The 21,483-nt window shown below is 40.8% G+C and overlaps 1 protein-coding gene across 1 annotated transcript in view; it reads right to left on the reverse strand.

The window, feature by feature from the left end:
- Positions 1-21,483, reverse strand: part of LOC150109908 (protein tyrosine phosphatase domain-containing protein 1-like) — a 112,068-nt gene that overhangs the window by 70,436 nt on the left and 20,149 nt on the right. The gene's annotated exons all lie outside the window — the stretch shown is intronic.

A 21,483-nucleotide genomic window follows, 5' to 3' on the forward strand; every position in this document is an offset into this window, starting at 1 on the left:
TGCACAGGTGCTGTTTTCCTAGACTTATCCAAAGCATTTGACAAAATCTGGCATTTTGGACTCCTGCACAAGCTTATCTCAGCTGGCATCTCACCTAAAATGGTTCATTTAATCCACTCATATCTTCAAAATAGATTAATGCAAGTAAAAATCAACGGTTCTACATCCTCCCAGCGCCACATCTTTGCTGGAGTGCCGCAGGGATCTCTACTGGCTCCATTACTGTTCTCTATATACATGTCAGACATCCCGCACAATCCGATGACTTCCATTTTGGCCCTATATGCGGACGATACGGCACTACTAACCAGATCTCTCAGACCCCTTTTCATTACCAGAAAGCTTCAAGAAAACATTCTAAAGCTGGAGGGTTGGTTCTCTAAGTGGAGATTGGAAGTCAACCCCCAGAAAAGCTCAGCCGTTCTTTTCTCAAAAAGGCCAATGTCTCCTGTAGGAGATTTGTTACTATTCAATACTAAAATCCCCTGGCAGTCAGAAACAAATTACCTGGGTGTAATTCTCGACAAAAAGCTATCTTTCAATCAACACACCAAGTCTGCATGCACAAAGGCATCTAAAGCCATAGCACAGATCTATCCGCTAATTAATAGAAATAGCAAGCTCAGCAAAAGAATCAAATTGCAACTATACCAGATGATAATTCGTCCTATAATCACCTATGCCTCTCCGGCCTGGAGCCACACCTCTAATGCTAACATCATCAAAATACAGCGAGTGCAGAACAAGTGCCTGAGAATGATTCTGAACGCCCCGTGGTATGTTAGAAACAATCTACTCCACAGAGACACAAATATTCCCTATATCTACACCTTCATGCAGACTATAGCAACTAAATTCTTTTCAAAGGCAACTGTGCACCCTAACAGACTGATCCAACTGGCTGCTGACTATGATGCTATGGACTACTCGAAGCACAAAAGACCTAAAGCCATCCTCAAACCCCTCACTGAGGATTAATCTCCATGCCCAATCAGGGCGAGCATTCTGCTCATAAATTTTACCTTCACTGTAACCACAACAGATAGCGGGGAATATGAAAAGCATCTTGCTTCACCCCTAAAGTCATAAATGTCAATTGTCAATTGAGAAAAAGATGGCGGCTCGTGTTGTAGTGTTTAGTGTCGTGTATTATTGATAGTGAATTATAATCGGGTTTGATATGTTTTTAGCGATTTATAGTTATGCTTAATCATTAGGGTTAGTAGTTAATTGCTTGCTACCATAATTAGTCACATATTTTCCTCAGTGCTTTATCTAGTAGGTAAGTTAACCTTTTCTTTCTAAAACAACGGCGATACGCTAGGCTTACTGCCATCAGCATCGCCATTGTGTTATAGAAACTGTCTATTACCATAATACGGTGGAAATGGACAGCATGTACTGCTCCGCAGAACAACTTGCGGATCCAACCACAGATGTACCGTACGAGGACCTCACCTTTAAACAGCTCCTGGCCATTTTCAAGCACATTGGAAATCTGCTCCACACAAAATGGCCTGGCAAGGTAGTAGTTCATGAAATCCAAGAGGTTGATGCTGACGATGCTCAGCTTCTTGAACTACTTCAGGACAGCGCTACTGAAAAAGCAACAACGGCTGAAGACCATTCCCGTTCTGACCATGCTGATTTTCAGGAGGTTCGCGCAAGCAAAAAGCGCAAAACTGCGACCTCCGAATCACCAATTATGGAAGTAATAGAAGAAGATGACTCTGTACCAGACTCTCCTACCTCCGCAAGGGAAAAGATCCCCCCGATTATTCTGCGTGAGAAGAAAAAATGGATGACACTAAAGAACATAATGTACAATCTAAAGATTTCGTATAACAATGCGAAGAATATCACAGATGGTGTCAAAATCCACCCCAAAACTGTCACAGATTACCGTAGGCTGACAGCAGAATTGAATTCTAGAGGGGTCCAGTACCATACTTATTCGCTCAGCTCGGAAAAAAATCTTAAGGTTGTAATTAGAGGCGTACCTGAGGATGTCTCCACAGACGAAATTGTTACAGATCTGCACTCGAATGATTTACCACCAATCAAGGTCAGCAGAATGACCAGGAGGGACAAGACTCCAATGCCACTGGTGCTGATCGAGATCAGTCAAGCCCACAAACACATATATGACTTGACAACCATCTGTGGCTTGAAAATCTCGGTAGAACCGTTAAGGAAGAGAGCTTCTACTGGGCAATGCCACAGATGTCAGAAGTTTGGGCATGCCCAGAAAATGTGTAGGGCTGAGTTCAAGTGTCTGAAGTGTGGGGTTGGTCACCCAACGAACACCTGCTCTAAACCAAAATCTTCCCCGGCTAAATGTGCCAATTGTGGCGGCCCTCACACATCCAACTACAAAGGATGTTTATATAATCCACGTAATAGGAAGTCTGAAGAGGGAACATTCTCTCCTTCCATTAGCTCACCTACATCTGCAGCTATTTCATTGTCTCCTAAAGTTCAGAATAAAGACTCAGAAGCCCATCTGCCGAAAACTGAGTTCCCTCAAAAAACAACTCAAAAAAGGCAGTCCAGGACATATGCGGATGTAACCCGCACTAAACAGACATCCCTAAAACAGTCAGCTTCACGCCCAAATTTGACAGCTATCATCACCGCGTCCCTGGCAAATATGCTACTAGATTTCAGCAGATCTAATCCTTCACAAAGTTCTACTAACAGATTTCTCAAAGACACCCAAGTCATTATTTCAGCGCTCACTAATGAACAGTAAAAAATTAAAACCAGAATCCCTAGAGATAATAGCCTGGAATGCTAACGGCTTAAGAAATAAGATCCTAGAACTTCAAAATTTTGTCCATAGACATCGGCCAGATGTTCTTTTACTAAACGAAACACACCTAAGACCAGCAGACAATCCCAAAATTTACGGATATCAATCATACAGAACTGACAGATCAACCCACAGAGGTGGAGGCACAGCAATTTTCATCAAGAACTTTATTTCTCATCACTCCATAAACATTCCTCCAACCTCCAATCTTGAGGTCACTGGCATTGAGATTCTCACGAGCTCAGTAGGCAAATTAAAAATTTTTGCAGCATACCATCCACCACAAAAATCATTACTACCTTCTGACTTGAATGCCATATTTGATACTGGAGAGCCTACCATTGTGGCAGGTGATCTAAATGCTAAGCATCCTACCTGGAATAGCCATTCCACTAACAAAAATGGACAGATACTACAGAACTATGCTGATTTCAACAACCTTCACGTAATAGGCCCTGCTGATCCCACCCATCACAACACTTATGGTAGGGCTGATGTATTGGACATTGCCATACTGCAGCACATCAGACTCCAATATAATTTAATGACAATCAATGATTTATCATCAGATCATAACCCAATACGATTAAAATTAGGAAATCTTGAAAAATTATCTCCACCCCCTCATTCCTTTATTCCTTGGGAAAGGCTCTCCAAGGTGCTTCCAAAATATATTGGTCCTGTTCCCATCATTACATCCAAAGAGGAAATTGAGATAGCTGTCAAAAATCTAACAGAACAGATCACAGCAGCCTGTGCAGCAGTTACTACCTCTGCAACTACCCGCAAACCCAACCACCTGCCTGAAGATATTATGAATCTGATTAGGGAAAAAAACAGGGCTAGGAAAAGATACCACAACACTAGGGCACCACAAGACAAGCGGATCTTAAATAGGTTAAATTCTGCAGTGAGAGATGCACTCGCAGCTCATAGATCTCAACTCTGGGAAGAAAAACTGACCTCCATCTCCACTGATAACCACTGTGTATGGAATCTTATCCGAAAGATTAAGAACAAAAACAAACCTCTTCCCCCTCTACAAACAGATTTAGGTCTCATCCACACTGATGCTGATAAAGCCGAGGCAATAGCGAATCATCTTGTAAAACAATGTAAACCTGCCTACGACCACCTTGACATTAGTCATATCTACAAGATTCACCGTAATGTCAGACATTCGCTCAATTCTGCTCCCACAAAATCCACTCAAATCACACCCACCTCACCTGCTGAAATATATGCTATTATTCAGAAATTCAAAAATAAAAAGGCTCCTGGACCCGACGGTATCTCCAACAAAGTTATAAAACTTCTACCTCGCAAAGCTATTGTTCATTTAGCAAACATAATCAACTCCATACTTCACTACAAGTATTTCCCTTCCTACTGGAAACTGGCGTACATAATACCAATTCATAAATCTGGAAAGGATCCCACTCTGCCACAAAATTACAGACCAATCAGTCTCATCTCTAATCTCGGAAAAATTGCTGAGAAGGTGATTCTTACTAGGCTTCAAGATTCAGTACTCCAGTTAAACATCCTGCCTGAGGAGCAGTTTGGATTCAGACAGTTGCATAGCACCACACAACAAATACACAGATTGGTGGAACATATCATTACAGGTTTTAACTGGTGTCAATGCACTGGGGCTGTTTTCCTAGACTTAGCCAGTGCATTTGACAAGGTTTGGCATTATGGGTTGCTATATAAGCTTATTTCATCCGGTGTTCCAATCGGAATCATTCAACTCATCAAGACATACCTCTGTGATAGGCGCATGCAAGTGAGACTTAGTGGAGTAGTGTCCGCACAGAAACACATCTTGGCTGGAGTTCCACAAGGGTCCTTATTAGCACCGATCCTATTCTCCTTATACTTGCATGATATCCCACACAACCCATTATCTTCAATTAAAGCTCTTTACGCCGATGACACGGCGATATTGGCCAGATCATTAAAGCCTCATTTAGCCATTAAGAAACTTCAAGAAAATCTACTGCAAATAGAACAATATTTTGCCAAATGGCGACTCCAGGTGAACCCTCAGAAGAGCGTAGCCGTCTTATTCTCTAGAAGATCAGCGCTTCCTAACGATGATATTCTCCTGTTTAACACAAAAATTCAATGGAAAACAGAGATCAAGTATCTCGGTGTCGTGTTGGACAGAAAACTGACTTTCAGCTCCCATATCAAGACTCTCTGTGCAAACACGTCAAAAACCATAGCCCAGCTCTATCCGCTAATAAACAGAAACAGTAGGCTGAGCACCAGAATCAAACTTCTCATATACAAACTGATGGTTCGTCCAATACTCACCTATGCCTCACCGGCCTGGAGCCATACATCAAACTCAAATATCATTAAACTACAACGCATTCAGAACAAGTGTCTCAGAATGATCCTGGGCGCTCCATGGTTCATCCGAACTGTCCAACTGCACCGGGACACGGAGGTCCCCTATATCTACACCTTCATGCAGACTATAGCAACTAAATTCTTTTCAAAAGCAACTGTGCATCCCAACAGACTGATCCAACTGGCTGCTGACTACGATGCTATGGACTACTCGAAGCACAAAAGACCTAAAGCCATCCTCAAACCCCTCACTGAGGATTAATCTCCTAGCCTGCTCAGGGCGAGCAATTAGCTCATAAACTCTCTCTACTCACAGTCTCTATTAAGATAGCCGGGAATATGAAAAGCTTTTGCTTCACCCGTTAAGCCAGTAATGTTACTAGTTACTAGTACAATGAGACTAGTCCTTTTTAGGACTTCCAGGGTAACGAATGGCTAATGCTGAACCAAGGAAGTTAACTGAGGTTCGGCTGTTGCTGTTATCCTGGGTGATGAGTTCGCTCTCTTAAGGTTTTTACCTTAAGGGAGCAATTTGAGTCTCCGGGGAAAGTGTTCTCCGGCACGGCCCGCTGAGGGGTTCTTGCCGGTGAATGAATTATTTTCTTCGGAATTTGAGCGGTTCTGCTCGGTGGTCGAGTTTCACTGAGTAGAACCAACGCGGAGATTTGGACGGTCTTTCGCCCACGAATGAGTGGCCTAGAGATCGTCTAATTTTTTGAGATTTTGCCTTTACTTAAACAGGCAATGAAGTTTTAACTGAGGCTCGGCTATTGCCGTTACCTAGCCATGACTAGAGCTTTTTAGCTCAATAACACCTCATCCACACAGATTTTCTTCATTCAGATGACGGGATAAAGAGTCAAGGACTTACATCGCCCAGTTCTTATCTTATAAGAACAATGAGACTAGATTGAATCAATCAACCGTGAGATGCGGTGATTGATTCCTTGGAGGGTAATGGATGGCATGTAGATGTAGATAATGAAGTTTTAACTGAGGCTCGGCTATTGCTGTTACCCTCCTGCCATGATCAGAGCTTTAATTGCTCAATAACACCTTATCCCTACACTGTCCTCTACAGATAACGGGGAAGATGAAAAGCATTCTTGCTTCGCCCCTTTAAGCCAGTCCTTATAAGGACAATGAGACTAAATAAATAAATGGGAATACGTACTTCAGTTTTTTCATTCATTGTTTATTTGCTTTACCGGAATAAAACAATTCTGTTTATCTACTTGAAATAGAATTTTCATACTGTACAGCAGGGCTGTGCAACATTAGGTAATCCGAGGGACGCATTAAAAAAAAAAAAAGATTTATCCGAGGGCCACATCACATCATAATGCGTATCTACTAATTTGGTGCGCAGCAGCGACAAAACCTCCACAGCTGAACAAACAACACTAATCGCGCGCTCACGTTCCTCGGGAGCACTCGGAGTATGCGCGTTGGAACAAAACAGTGAAAGAAAGCTTCTTTGCCACATCTAATATTTGAAAAACACGTGGTATATGGTGATGTAAAAACACCAAATAAAATTACCAACATCGACATTATCGATTAGTGATAGAATTAAAATATCTAATACGCATCCGATTCAAATTGCTGCTTTACTTTTTTTCGCTCGTGAAAATCAAAACCCGCAGGAGGGCCGCACAAAATGGCATCGCGGGTCGCATGTGCCCGCGGGAAGTGTTATGGACAGCCCTGCTGTACAGTATTGAAGTATGTTGTGGCAACTATTAAACTGGGGCTAAATTTAACCATAGATTTCAGAGGCTACGTTACCCGCAAGGATAACGTTTTACTTCGTATAGATTATCTAGCAGTGTTCACAACTTCATTAAAAAAATCACCTAAAAAAACATTATCCGTATTGTGGTTCACAAAGCACAGTTATTTCATCACATATCCATAATGACTTACTTGACATTATTATGGCTGCAGAACTATTTTATTGTTGAAGTTCAGGAGTCCAACTATTTTGGTTGAATATTTTTATTTTTATTTTATTTTATTTATTATTATTTTCAGGATACATAAAATCATAAAATCCAGCAGAGAGATTAACAAAATGTTTCTTTGGCTCTATTCCGATAAAATCAGCTTATGCAAATCTGACAAATAATATTTTACAAATAACGGAGGATGCGAGTTTAGACATGCAAAATATCTTAGGCCAAACATAGAGCAATGCCGTAAACATGTGAGGCAAGTATAGAATATATATATTTTTTAAATCTTCTTGGAAACTGCAGAATTCTGCCCAGGCGGATAATTTTTTTTATCTTTTTCAATATACATATTTAAAATACTTTCTTTTTTAATACTCTAATTTTGACAATCGATTTCTATTGGAACTTGTTACAAAAATTATTGCGTAACTATATAAAATACAGTATTTTACACATTGAGACGGAAAATCATAAATATATATATATCAAGGATATATATATATATAATCAAGATATATATATATATATAATCAAGGAAAAGAAGGAGTAGCCATAGTATTCAACACAAAATACGGGGCTAATCTTCTTGAATGGCAGGCAGTCTCAAGTAGAGTAATGTGGGCAAATACGAGAATGGGAAACTGGAAATGAGACTTATTTGTGCCTATGGTCCCACAGAAGGTTCTACTAAGGTAGAAGTGGAGGAATTTTTTGATGCTTTAGAAAAAGCAACTGACACAATGAAAAAGGAAAAGTTGGTTCTTGTTGGGGAACTAAATAGCAGAGCAGGATGTGATTGTGAGACATACAAACATATTTTGGGAAAATTTGGAGAAAAGAGCAAAGCTAATAATAATGGCAAATACCTGTTGGATTTCTGCTCAGGACATGGACTGGTTATTACTAACACCATGTTCCAACATAAAAATGTGCACAAATTCACACGGAGAGAAGAGGCAAGGAATAAGAAAAGTCTCATTGACTATGTTGTTGTTGATAGTGATGCCTTCTCCCTGGTGTAGGACACCAGAGTGTACAGAGGATTTGAAATTGGAAGCGATCACTATTTAGTCTTGAGCAGGATAAAATTGAATTTCATATTGAAAAGAATAACATGTAAAAAAGTTTTAAAGCGAATAAAAGTTGAGCAACTCTCAGATGTGAACTGTAGACTAACATACACAAAGATTATTGAAGAAAAAATGAAAGAGTTTGAGAACAGGAATCAAACCTTCGAGATTCAGTGGCAAGCCTTGAAGAAAGCCTTGATTGATTCAGCTAGAGAGGTATGTGGTGAAGTTGTCTGCAAGGATAAAAAAATCAGAACTCCATGGTGGACGCAGGAAGTTAAAGAGGCAGTGAAGGAAAAGAAGAAAGCATATCAAAAGTTCCTGGCAAATAAGACAGCTTGTGCTCTTAGAGAATACAGAGACAAATGCAAGAATGCAAAACAGTGTGTAAAACTAGCTAAACAAAAGTCATGGGAGGACTTTGGAAAGAACATAGAAAATAAATATCAAGAAGGTGGCAAAATATTCTGGAGCTTATTGAAGAAGCTTAGAAATGGAGGAAAGAGTGCTGTAAAAGGAGTTAGAGATGATAAAAGTGACATGAAAACGGGAGAAAAAGATATCCTTGAAGTATGGTGTAATTACTTTGAAAAACTGCTAAATGAAACAAGCAGTGATGACAGCACAGTGGTAAAAAAAACACTGACCAGGCATGCAGTCAGGAATACATATCCATACTTGAAGTAGAAAACGCCATCAAAGGCTTGAAATGGGGAAATGCAGCAGGAGTAGATGATATTCGACCAGAAATGCTGAAGTATGGTGGTATAAGAGTCTTACAGTGGCTGCATTGCATAGTTCGGAAAGCCTGGACAGAGGGACGAATTCCAGATGATTGGAGTAGAGCTCTCATAGTATTCATATATAAAAATGGAAATAAAACTGAATGTGAGAATTACAGAGGTATTTCCTTACTGAGTGTTCCTGGCAAGATCTACGCAAGTATACTTGAGAAACGGTTGAGAAGAATTGTGGAAAAAAAGCTTGGTGAAGAACAAGCTGGATTCAGGCCAAACAGAGGCTGTCAGGATCAGATATTCACTTTACGACAAATAGTCGAGAAAGTATGGGAATATAACAAAGATCTGTATTTAAGTTTTGTCGATTTGGAAAAGGCATATTACAAGGTGCCAAGAGAGAAGCTATTCTATACGCTACAGTTATATGGTGTCAATGGGGCATTATATCAAGCAATACTTAGTCTTTATTTGACTTGTAAGTCAGCAGTTAGAATTGAAGGAAGTACAGGAAGATGTTTAATGTTAAATCTGGTGTGAGACAAGGATGTATATTATCCCCTCTGTTATTCATTATCTATATGGATCACATTATGAAGGAAAGTGGTATTAAACATGATATCAAAATTGGAGATGTTAATGTCAGCTCTTTGCTTTATGCGGATGATGTTATTCTTCTAAATAAATCCGCTACAAGTCTGCAAGATTCTCTGACTAAATTAATTAACTGTTGTAATAGATATGGTATGAAGATCAGCAATAAAAAGACAAAGACAATGAAAATAGGCAGAATCATTGAAAATGTCAACTGCGTTCTGAATGGAGAACCTGTGGAATAAGTAAAACATTTCACCTACTTAGGCACAATTTTTATGAAGATGGTAAATTAAATATAGAAATAAACAACAGAATCAGCAAAGCTGGTATGGTTGGAAGTCAATTGAATACATTCATATGGAATAATAGAGAAATTAGTGAGAACACTAAATTAGCTGTATACAAGACAGTTTTCAAACCAGTTTTAACTTATGGATCTGAGAGCTGGGTCAGAAGTAAAACACTTGACCAAAGACTAGAGACCGCAAATATGAGAGTCCCGAGAAAGATTAGAGGCGTGAACAGATGGCATTAATGGCAATATCATATTAAAAACGAGGATATTAGGAAAGAACTTGACATTGTCAGCATACGGGAATGCGTTAGAAGAGCTAATCTCAGGTGGTATGGTCACTTAAACAGAATGGGTGAGGAAAGATTAGCAAAACAAGTGTTCTCTGCCAGGTTGGCAGGAAAACGACCCAGAGGAAGACCAAGATATAGGTGGATTGATACGGTACAAAGTGCCTTAGACGATAGAAATATAAGAACTGATAATGTTGGAGTCTTGACAAGTAACAGACTGATTTGGAGGAAAATTGTAGATAGGAAGTTAGTAATGATGTCATTTTTGTCATGTAGTACTATCATATCCTGTACACCCCTTGAGGGTACATCGCAGGAATTTGATGATATATATATATATTTATATATATATATATATATATATGATAATATGATAAAGATACCAAGCAATTTTAAACTTGGTTTTACTCCATTTCCCAAGTAAGCAAACAGACCAAAAGTCAAGTTTGCGCCTGCAATTGATGCAAGTCTAACTGATCCCACAGGTAGTGCAAGATCAGGGTAACTCGTGGTAAAGGTGGAGCAAGCTCCGATCACTAATCTTAATATTTACCTTTATTTACCTTTAATGCCAAAACACATACCCAAGAAGGGGATGTATGATGTTTTGAATTAAAGGCAAGGGGCCACTACCCAGACCGGTTTCGACCTTTATTGAGGTGTATTTAAGTAAAGACCTCTCTAAAAATTAGGACGATCCCTAGACCACTCAATAGTGGCCGAAAGACCGTCCAACTCAGCGTTGTTCCACTCAGTGGCAGACTCACTCCGTCACCGAGAAGAACTTCTCAGTGTTGGCTCTACCCAGTGGCAGGCTCACCCCACCACCAGCCAGAGCCATAATCTCAGCGATGGCCCTACTCAGAGACAGGCGAAAACCTGTCCCAAGCAGAGCCTCTCTATATCTATCTAGCATCCACCTCTCATCAGTGGGAGCCAGGCTAGAAATACCAAGAATTTAGTAATCGAGAGCTTGAAGTATTTCATTTCACCAAAACGAGTTACCATAAGGTGTTTTAACCTTATTAAATAAAAATCTCTGGAGGAGATATAAATGTAGAAAGTATTTTAACCTTGGGTATAAATATGATAAAGATACCAAGCAATTTTAAACTTGGTTTTACTCCATTTCCCAAGTAAGCAAACAGACCAAAAGTCAAGTTTGCGCCTGCAATTGATGCAAGTCTAACTGATCCCACAGGTAGTGCAAGATCAGGGTAACTTGTGGTAAATTTTAAACTTGGTTTTACTCCATTTCCCAAGTAGTTACCCTGATCTTGTTTAAAATACTTTCTACATTTATATCTCCTCCAGAGATTTTTATTTAATAAGGTTAAAACACCTTATGGTAACTCGTTTTGGTGAAATACTTCAAGCTCTCGATTACTAAATCTTGGTATTTCTAGCCTAGCTCCCACTGATGAGACTTATTCGCCAAGACGTGAAAGTGAGCTCCAGTTCGAAGAAGAAAGAGTCTGTGCCTACCAGTTCAAAAAGAGGATCCAGTTCCCGCGGCGCTATTAGAGAGCTCCATGCTCAGATTCAGCTGAAGAATCCAAGCTTTGGTAAGACCTCTTTATTTTTTCTCCTTATCTGTTGTTTTGCCCATATTTTCTGGTCTCGCTTTGTTTGCCGCGAGGAACGCCCTGCGTTCCTCGACTTTGCCCTCCCTTACATCCCCTCTCTACAATCAGTAGTCAGGAATTTCTGTAACTATGTCGCATTTTTTGCCTAGAACTAAGACGCTCGGTATCGAGCTCACGAAGCCTGTAGATCAGCGGACGTTAGCGAGAGCTCTAATCGAGACAGTAGGGGCTGAAAATATATACGGATTCATACCATACGGGAACAATAGATTTCAAGTAGTGGTCAAAAACGACCTAACAAAAAAGAAATTACTAGAGGGTTTTATTTGTTGTGGACAAACAATCAGACCATTCCTCGTAGGAAGCCTCCGCAAAACGCTAAAAATAACCAGGTTTCCATTAGAATACCTAGAGAATGAACCTGAAGTCAAGAAATTCTTCAGTCAATGGGGGGAAATCCACGAGATTAAAGCACTTGAGCATGCAGACTATAAAGGATGGAAAACAGGAGACGTTGAAATCCAGATTGACATGAAAAAAGAAGTCCCCAATTTTGTTTTTTTGGGGGGAACGAGGGTAATGGTGAACTACCCAGGTGTGAAAAAAAGGTGCTTTAGATGTAACTCGGAGGAACACCTTGGGGCAGATTGCCCTCGAATACAATGCAGAAATTGCAAATCGTCAAAGCATAAACTAGAAAACTGTACAGAACCCTGTCTTAAGTGTGGGGCTCTGATCCACAAAGTGGACACATGTCCAAACAAGACACACTCAGAAGCAACAGGAGGGACCATAACACCGATTAGGGCTACGCCCATCGGGAACCCTGAGAAAGTATCAAGGAGCGATTTTCCGGAGCTCTGCCAACAGGCTGAAAAGGAAGCAGCAACGGAAACGAAAACCCCAAAGATACCCAAGGCAAGCCGCCACACACAGAACATCGCCAGCATCAATGTGGCAAACTATGAAGCTTGCAGGAAAGAGGAAGAAGTCACACACAGCGCCCCAACAAAGCGCGCAAGAGAAACGGAATCACAGGAAAAGAAAAAAGCGAAACAAAGCAGCATGATGTCATCAGAGGACGAGACAGAGTACACAGAGACCACAGGTCAACGTCGAACAATAGGCGCAAAGTCCCTCGACAATGACGTTACAATGTTAGAGAGCCTACCCCCAGTAATGGATCAATTGGCACAACCCCAAGTCCACGAAATGGACTCTGACGAAGACAGGGACTCTACGGACAGGCTCTTCATTGTCTCGGATGCTCAAAGTGCAACCAGCTCCGACGAGGAACCAGAACCGGCTTTCATAAAACAAACACCAGATAACGCCCCCCTCCCCTCATTCTAACACCACCATGGAAGTTAAAATCGCAACCTTAAACACTAACGGACTACGCAACCTCTTTGCGCAAAGCGCTGTCTGGAGGCTAATGTTAACACACAAAATTAATATCCTCCTGATACAAGAAACCCATTTCTATAAGCACTGGGACGTTGAGAACTTCTCAAGAAGCTATCCGGTCACCAGCTACTGGTGCTTCGGGAACGCTCACTCGCGAGGGGTGGGGATACTAATTCGCCCCCCAATCGCGGGGGGGTTCTTCAACGTCCAAAAAGACGCCACAGGACGCCTAGTAACGGTGGACTGGAAGTACGGTGGCCGTACCATCCGACTTGCTGCAGTTTACGCCCCGAACAGTCCATACCAAAGAATTGGTTTCTTCTCTGCCCTTGAAAACTATCTCCTGGGAGCAGAACACCTAATAGTTGCAGGAGACTGGAACTGTGTGGAAGACACACGTCTAGACAAAATAGGCGGGAACGCAAACACCGGAACTGGCGGCATTGTCGCTTTAAATCGATGCTGTATAAATTTTGACCTCGTCGATATCTGGAGGCGGAATAACCCCGCCAAAGTAGAAACTACGTGGGGCCGCGGCCAGATATCGACAAGACTAGACAGGGTGTACGTGTCCCAAAACTTGGAACAACATGTTCAGAGGATACGTCACACCGCAGTGCATAACTTGACAACCGACCACAAGATGGTCATACTAAAAATCACGCTCCCAGAGGTGATGGAAACAGCCAGAGGTCCTTGGAGGCTCCCTCCCACCTTCCCCAGTCTTTTCAGCGACCAGCTACAGAACCTCTGTGACAGATGGACAAACACCACCTGGGACTGGGAAAACTGGCTGAGCTTCAAGAGGCAGGCTAGGGAACTGTTCCAAAAATGCGGACGCGAAAGGGCCTACCAACAACGTAAACGGCTGAGGGATCTCTACAGGGAACTCGGCTGGTACCGGACAAACGAACGGAGCGGAGTTCCCTGCGGAGATCTCATCAGACAAGTAGAAATAGAACTGCAGCAAGAGCGGCAGAGTAGAGTCGAGGACCTCGACTTTCGAACGAGACTCTATCTCAGACATTTGGAAACACCTTCCGCCGCATTCTACAACCAACAACGGGTGGCGGCTAATGTTGAGAAAACGATTCACCAGATCGAGGAGAAGGGCCAGATTTTACGCTCAACCCACGAAATACTCCGTCACTTTCATCAGCAGTATATCGGTATCTTCTCTGACCGGCAGGGCACGGATGACTTCAGTGAGTGGGACGCAACACGTTTTCCCGATCATCTTAGTGCCCTGCAGGACAGGCCGATAACTGCAGCCGAATTAAAGGCCACGTGCAGAATGATGAAAACAAAGAAGACCCCAGGGCCAGACGGACTGGGGATAGAATTCTATAGATCTATCTGGGAATTTGCATTGGCAGCGTTAATAAACATCTTTAACGAATTCCTCACTTCGGGAAACATCCCCGAGGAATTCGTTAAGAGCCACACCATCTTTATCCCCAAGAAAGACCGAGATCGGACTTTGTCGAATAACTGGCGTCCAATCTCCCTAACCAACGTAGACTACAAGATTTTTGCAAAAATTATCTGCACGCGCCTTAAGGGCGGTATCGAAAAAATAATAACAAGCTCACAGGTCTACGGGATCCCTGGTAGATCTATGGAATTCAATCTCTTTTTGTTAAGAGACTTGATCAAACTGGCCAAAGAGAAAAAATACCCCCTGGCACTTCTCTCCACCGACCTGGAGAAAGCGTTTGACAGCGTCAACCACAGGTACTTGCAGAACATCCTACAAAAAACAGGCGTGGGCCCGAGACTTCGGCGTACAATTAAAAACATGTATGCGGAAGCCACGACCCAACTATCTATTAATGGGTTTCTAACAGAACCAATCCGCATAAAGAGAGGGGTTAGGCAAGGCTGCCCGCTAAGCCCCCTCCTCTTCTCCCTAGTATTAGAACCCCTAATTAAAAGAATTGATAACACCCCCGCAATTAATGGTATTCCACTGCCCCAAGGCTCCAGACAATGCAAAATAGTGGCATATGCGGATGATGTAGTGGCTACACTCAGAGACTCTGAGTCCATCTATATCTATCTGCACACGCTGCAAAAATTCAGCATAGTCAGTGGTCTTCGCGTTAACGCACAAAAAACCAAAATCAAAAGTTTCGGAAATTTCCATAGCACTGGACTTCCCTACGGTTTAACGCTGCAGACACAGCCCCTAACCATACTAGGCGTGCCCTTTTCAGACACCCTAGCACTACCAATCCAAAAATTGCAGGAGACAAGCAGGGAAAGGATAAGGCTGTTCAAACCAACCTTCTTCTCTTTTTATGGCAGAGCGACAGTAATAAAAACTATCGTCACCCCAATGCTGATGCACACTGTCAATATCACAGGCATCACACTGGCACAAGAAAATAAGTTATCAAAAGAACTCCTGGATTTCTTCTGGAATGGGAGAAAACGCGAAGTAAAGAAAGAATACCTACAACTCAAACAGGAAGAAGGGGGTTATGCTCTGCCCGATCACAAAAGCTTGCTACAAGCAAACACGTTCAAAACCGTACGGAAGGCCTTAAACTCCAACCACATTTCTGGCCTACTAATTAGATATTTTATAGGACTTTTCCTCCCCCTCTTTGGGATTACGGACTATGCTGGACCCCGCGCAAGGGGGGTGCCCAAGTGGTACCGTACAGTAGTGAAATCAATCACAACACTCAGAGACAGAGGAATAGCAATCCTCACACACAAACCCAAAGCAGTATACTGGGATTTCTTCCAACTTTCCAGGCGTGATACATCCAATCTTAGTACAAATAATGAAATTCTCTTCAGGAACATCAAAAATAGCTGGGGACAGCCTTTTCATCGGGATCTAGCCTGGAGAATAGCCTACGGGCGGCTCCCGGTGAAACAGGTGAAATCCCGGTATGTACCTAGCCTGTGCGACCCCTTCTGCGATGTCTGCCGGAGCGTGGAAACGGTGGACCATTTCTTTTATTTTTGCCCACCAGCCCAACGCATCTGGCAGAGACTCAGCACAGCATTGGGAATCCCCATGCTGACAGTAGAAGAGGTCGTACGACTACAATTCCCGCCACCAGTCCAAAAAATCCACAAATTCGCTATCTTCCTAATCAATGTACTAAAATATCACATCTGGAAAGTACGGAAAAAATCCCAGGTACGAGACGCAAATTTAATGTATGCAAGAATAAGAAGAGGTTTCTTTTTCTACTTACCCAGGTTTCTTGCACAAGAAAGGCACTTACTAGGAGACTTTAGATTTGTGAATCAATACTGCAAACCACCGACAATATGTTTTCTTATACAGAGACGCATCAAGCCCTGTATATCTCTTTAGAACCCAAAAAAACCCACCAATCCCCCCCACCCCAGGAAAAAGAATAACCACTCTGTCTCCACTAGCCACAAAGTTTTCGCTGGCACGGTTTCTTTACTCCAAACAAGGGGGGGAAGAGCTGAGAACCCGGGCGGCGAAGGCTTACTGCGAGGCGGTGCCGCTCCTCGTGAGCGGCATCTCCCGGGCCAGTCTCTTCCCCATTCTAAGTCCTAGTGGTACCAGGTATACAAGTTCCTCAGTAAGTTCCTATTCATTAATACTTACTGGACCTTAAGTCCTGTTATTTTAGATTTAAAATAAATATTTAAATAAGTCCTATTATTTACATCTTGTCTTTAAAAAAAAAAAAAAAAAAAAAAAATTACATGGAATAAAAATAAGGATATTATATCTAGTAACATAAAAAGATCCTCCATTAACACTGGAGTAAATCATTACTTTAGATAAAATAATATGTGAACTATAGACAAAAGTCTATGTTTAAGCTTTTTCTGAACAGATAAACTGAGAGTATATGTTACAGACCAATTAGCCAATAAGGCTAAACAGGTTGACTGAGGCCTCTTTTTTTACCTCCTACTATCCTACTCTATCTTATATCATACTCCTCTTTTACTGTCTGCTGATCCTCAGCATGCTTTATTCTCCAAAGGCCAATGATGAGAGACATGAACTCCCATTCGGCCTCAATAAAGGTCGAAACCGGTCTGGGTAGTGGCCCCTTGCCTTTAATACAAAACATCATACATCCCCTTCTTGGGTATGTGTTTTGGCATTAAAGGTAAATATTAAGATTAGTGATCGGAGCTTGCTCCACCTTTACCACGAGTTACCCTGATCTTGCACTACCTGTGGGATCAGTTAGACTTGCATCAATTGCAGGCGCAAACTTGACTTTTGGTCTGTTTGCTTACTTGGGAAATGGAGTAAAACCAAGTTTAAAATTGCTTGGTATCTTTATCATATTTATACCCAAGGTTAAAATACTTTCTACATATATATATATCAGCGTTCATGTTTACTCGGTTGATAATGTTATGAAAAATAAAGTAGTTCGAATGACTGTAATACGGAGAATAAAAAGAATAAAGTTTAATACTGAGATACTACTAGTTTCAGTGAAAAAAATCAAATTCTTCAGGTATCAAAGACAAAGAATTATATTATATAAAAATAACAGAGACATTATAAAATTATATGAACAGATCTGAAACCCACACTTCGGTTTCAGAAGGGATTCGGGTCAAACACTTAGTCGCGAGGCTAATTCGAATCTGTTTGCGTGTAATTGATGATATTCATGACATATTTTCGGTTTGGAATATTCCTTTAATAAATTTCAAGAATATAAATTTTTATAAACTAAAATATACTATGAAATTTATTTGCAAATATTTATTAATCTTAAAATTTTCTCAATTTTTTCTCAATAATAACAATACACCATTACTTATACATAGAAATATCAGTTAATAACAAATTTGCAGCTTTTATTTGACCTAAACATCCTTCCAAAAGAACAGTTTGGTTTTAGGCAACACCACAGTACTACCCAGCAAATCCACAGAATTGTTGAATACATCACAACCAGCTACAACTGGCGCCAGTGCACAGGTGCTGTTTTCCTAGACTTATCCAAAGCATTTGACAAAATCTGGCATTTTGGACTCCTGCACAAGCTTATCTCAGCTGGCATCTCACCTAAAATGGTTCATTTAATCCACTCATATCTTCAAAATAGATTAATGCAAGTAAAAATCAACGGTTCTACATCCTCCCAGCGCCACATCTTTGCTGGAGTGCCGCAGGGATCTCTACTGGCTCCATTACTGTTCTCTATATACATGTCAGACATCCCGCACAATCCGATGACTTCCATTTTGGCCCTATATGCGGACGATACGGCACTGCTAACCAGATCTCTCAGACCCCTTTTCATTACCAAAAAGCTTCAAGAAAACATTCTAAAGCTGGAGGGTTGGTTCTCTAAGTGGAGATTGGAAGTCAACCCCCAGAAAAGCTCAGCCGTTCTTTTCTCAAAAAGGCCAATGTCTCCTGTAGGAGATTTGTTACTATTCAATACTAAAATCCCCTGGCAGTCAGAAACAAATTACCTGGGTGTGATTCTCGACAAAAAGCTATCTTTCAATCAACACACCAAGTCTGCATGCACAAAGGCATCTAAAGCCATAGCACAGATCTATCCGCTAATTAATAGAAATAGCAAGCTCAGCAACAGAATCAAATTGCAACTATACCAGATGATAATTCGTCCTATAATCACCTATGCCTCTCCGGCCTGGAGCCACACCTCTAATGCTAACATCATCAAAATACAGCGAGTGCAGAACAAGTGCCTGAGAATGATTCTGAACGCCCCGTGGTATGTTAGAAACAATCTACTCCACAGAGACACAAATGTTCCCTATATTTTCTCTTTTCTACGATCCTTAGCCACCAAGTTTTTCCTAAAGACGTCCACACATCCCAACGATTTGGTTCAACAAGCTACAGCATACGATTCAACGGACATATTCAAATATAGAAGACCAAAAGCTATATTGGCCTCCTCTAGTGATGCATAATCTCCATGCCCAATCAGGGCGAGCATTCTGCTCATAAATTTTACCTTCACTGTAACCACAACAGATAGCGGGGAATATGAAAAGCATCTTGCTTCACCCCTAAAGTCATAAATGTCAATTGTCAATTGTCAATTTTCATAGTATTTATTATTATTATTATTATTATTATTATTATCTGAGACCTCCAGGGTGATCGAGATAGTCTATAAATCAACCAAACCAGCTATCATACCTTCTCTTAAATTCATTCACACTAGATGCACTCGTTACACCTAAGGACAAATTATTCCACTCACTTACTGCTCTCCGGGAGAAAAACCTAGCTCTTACCCCTTTCTTGACTGTGAACCTCACCGTGTTCTCTCCCCATCTTCCATATAACGAAAATTTTCATCGTTTGTAATGCTATAACACTCATTCAAACGTTTATAGATCAATATCATATCACTTCTCTTTCTCCTGTTACCATAGTCTGCAATCCATATCTCGCAATCTGTCCTCATAATCTAAATCCCATAATCCGGATATAATCTTTGTAACTCTTCTTTGCATCCTTTCCACAGCTTCTTCATCTCCTTGGAACCTGGGAGACTGAATCTGTACACAATAATTCAGGTGTGGTCTTATTTAAAGCCTTATAAAGAGGCAAAATGACTTTCTTATCCCCAGCTGCGCCACTGGTTGAACATCGTTTCAACCAGTGGCGCAGCTGGGGGGGGGGGGGGTCCTCCCCGGGCGGCACTTTGAATCTTTTTGAACTTTTGCAGTTAATTCAAATACAGTCTTGAGAACTGAGTTCCAAATATTGTAATGCAACTGAGAATTTTCCTCCTAATAGCTGTAAGTGTTGCTAGTTGTGAGAGGAGTTTTTCTAAATAAAATTTGATTAAAAATTACCTACAATTACTGTGAAATAGACTTCGCCAATGTCATCGACGATTTTGCTAAGAGAAAAGCAAGAAAAATAACATTTTAGAATGTTGGAATTAAAGTTTTACTTCAAAAATAAACTCATTGTTTTAATTTCTTTCCCTACGTCGTTTGACTTTTTGTAGTATTCTTGCTGTATATCGAGAGGGGGCGGCAAACTCAGGGACCGCCCCGGGCATCAACAGCTCTAGCTACGCCACTGGCTTCAACATCGCGATTATCCTCTAAGTTGTATTTGCAACTTTTGCTATGTGACCTTTGAACTTTAAATTCTTATCCACCAATACCCTAAAATCCTTTGCCTCTTTCGTTTCTTGTAGCATAACCCAACTAATATAATTTGTAGCTGGAACTCTAATCACGCCTAAGTGCACAACTTTACACTTACTAACATTAAACTGATAGCCATTTTCGTTTTCCCAAATTTCCAACATATTCAAATCATTTTGTAAGTGCTGAATATCAATAGCATCCCTGATTGACCTGCCTATCTTCGCATCATGGGCAAACAATTGCACATGGATGTTCGACCCTGCATGATGTCATTAATGTACAGATTGAACAATAATAACAGAAGGGCTGAATCCTGAGGTACACTACTGGTCACCTGAAATCTGGTAGATTCACACCCACTGTATACTACTTTTTGATACCTGTCTGTTAACCATCCCCTGATCCAAGTCAATAGATTATGTTCCAATCCAATATTCACCAGTTTATGCAACAGCCTTTCATGTGGTATCCTATCAAATGCCTTAGAAAATACAACATTATATCATAGTGTATCCATTCCTTTTATCCAACTTTATAAATTTATAAACAAACATGCTATACACTTGCAGAGTATAGCATGTTTGTTTACCCATTTCTGTATGCGAGCAGGGTCGAATGCTGGTCTTGAAATTCACGCTTGCTCTTGTTATCATTCAGGGAGTAAGAGGTGTGACTGAAGTCTGATTAGCGGAATAATTTATGAACATAATCTAGAAATTTATGTACATTTAATCACACAAATACAACATTTATTCTACAAATGATATTCTATCTTTCTTAAGCTTCCGACATTCGAGTGCCATCTGCATTCAATAAAGTTTTTCTTTCACATTCTTTCTTTCTTTTGCTTGCGTCATAATGATAAAATTCTTTGGATTGCCTTTAGCGTGCATAGCCAATATATATATATATATATATATATATATATATATAGTGATAATATTAATTGCGTTGATCGTGGCATAAAAGGGACTGTTTAAGAATCAAAACTAGATAACTGGGAGGAGATTTTCACACAGTCTTTTAAGGAAAATGTAGAGAAATCTACCAAGACTTCGACCAGATGCTGTACGCACAAGGATGAGCTCGGGAAAATTGAGGATTTATCCTTAGAAGAATGTAAGGAAGAAGAAGAATTTTTCGGATAAGCAAAGGTAGCTTGTATAACCTTGGACTAGTCATTATAAATGTAATACTCCAACATGAAAATGTGCACGGAAATAAGAACCAAACTGGAGACAGTGGAAG

This window comes from Typopeltis vanoorti, chromosome 1, assembly GCF_054136105.1.
Source record: "Typopeltis vanoorti isolate ZY-2024b chromosome 1, IOZ_Tvanoo_1.0, whole genome shotgun sequence".
Lineage (NCBI taxonomy): Eukaryota > Metazoa > Arthropoda > Arachnida > Uropygi > Thelyphonidae > Typopeltis > Typopeltis vanoorti.